The sequence below is a fragment of the Eschscholzia californica genome, unplaced genomic scaffold, assembly GCF_041429995.1.
Source record: "Eschscholzia californica isolate CP2 unplaced genomic scaffold, dmEscCali1.0.p SCAF_6, whole genome shotgun sequence".
NCBI lineage: Eukaryota > Viridiplantae > Streptophyta > Magnoliopsida > Ranunculales > Papaveraceae > Eschscholzia > Eschscholzia californica.
The window spans coordinates 28,838,391-28,840,280 of record NW_028238483.1 but is presented as its reverse complement, the minus strand read 5'-3'; positions in this window follow the sequence as shown (position 1 = coordinate 28,840,280).

The window sequence follows — 1,890 nt, the reverse complement described above, 5'->3', positions numbered from 1 at the left end:
AGAAACATCACATGATGTTGTCGCAAAGGGCAAAATAAGGAGTCTGCCTTGCGGGTACTTTAGGTGGGACTTTGTAAAATACTCATACCAAAAGAGTATAGATGCAACTTCCATTATTGTTATGTACTTTCTTATCATGACCCATTTGAGCTTTTTTGTTAGGGGTTTTAACTAAATAGGTCGAAAGAAAACACATATTTATGGTCCTCGGACAATTAGATCAAAAGAGAAGTTCAAAGCTTTAGAAATTGTTCATTTATATTCGGCCCGAGAACGACAAACCAGGTCGCTCACTCTATTTTTTGTTGATAGGATCAGGTCGCTCACTTGTTAACAAAACATGTTTATAATTTGAACTTAATTAAAACTGAGGAGATCACTACGACTCCTAACTGCATTTTAAGCTAATTGGCGGCAGATTTAGCCAATATTCCTTTGAGCTCTAATGGTGAATAAATAAAGGCAATTGCCTACTTTCATTAAAAAAAACTTAATAGGTCGAAATATTTGTAAATAAGTAAAAAGACAACAAACATTTCATAATTATTATTCAAGTCGGAAAATATACAAAGACTAAAATATTATTTTGTGTAACTAATTTCTTAATTTTTTTTTCTTCAAACTTTAACTACATATAACTTTTTTTTATTAAATGTCGAACTTCAATAAAATTTATATATTTAGAAATGATTTTTCATTAGGTTTTGCTTGGGCTATTTAGGCTTACGTTTGGTTTATTGCGGGTTATAGTTTGGGCTACCCAGGCTTACGTTTGTTGTCGAGTTACTGTTTGGGCTATCGGGGCTTATATTTGATTATTGTCGGGCTATCTGGACTTATGCTTGATTTATTGTCGGGCTATAGCTTGGGACTTTATTTGAGCTTTTGAGTTAGGGGTGTTAACTGAATATGTCAAAATAATATTGAAAATAAGTAAAAAGATAACAAACATTTCACAATTATTGTCGGGTTATCATTTGGGTTATCCAGGCTTACTTTTGATTTATTGCATGTCCAACAAAACTTAACAAATCATCTGGTTTACCAGCACTTGCATCGTTGAATTTGCATTTCATGCTTTGAGGCAACTTCATATTTTGCTTGATCATTACATCGATGATGGTTAATGTGGAAAATGAATGTACAAGAGGTGTAAAGATACTTTTGTTGCTCAAACATGAGGTGGCGATATTAGGGGATAAGGTGGCATCATATGGGTGTGGTAGGGGTGGGAATCCGTCCGGACAGACGGTCCATGGACGACTACCCATCCGGTCCAGGCAGAACGGAAGCAACTTAAATTTGTCTGTTCGGACAACCGGACAAAACAGACGAGCATTTCGGTTTTTCTCTGAAAAAATGTTTGTCTGTATCCGTTTTTGTAGCCAGACACCGTCGACCGGGCACTAAGAATACACTGTAATTTGTCACAACGAAATAGTCACCAAGTTTAACTTAGTGAACAATTAAAACAAAATTAAAAACACCGAGATAAAAAATCGACAATTACAAAGAAGCTTCTCAGAGAACAATCAAAAGAGAGGGAAGTATCAATTATGATTAAGGGTTAGGATTTCGCCGTTGAGAATTGGGAGAGACGTGGGTGCAAGAGAGTTGAAGAGAAGAGGAGAGAATAGGAAAGAAATGGTTGGCCTTTTCTCATTTCGAGGATTATATGTCATTAAATGGTTCATATTTATTATGGGTGGGGGTATTACGGGCGGGTAAAGAGACAACCTAAACGGACGAATTTGGGTGGTACACCGGTTAGGCCCTTTGCCCGCGTTCGTCCGCCAAACATCTATCGGGCGGGCGGGTTTTGACTGACGTGGTCACCGAGAGTCCACAAACCCTTCAGGCGCAGGCGGACGTGGACGGGTACCAGGCCAC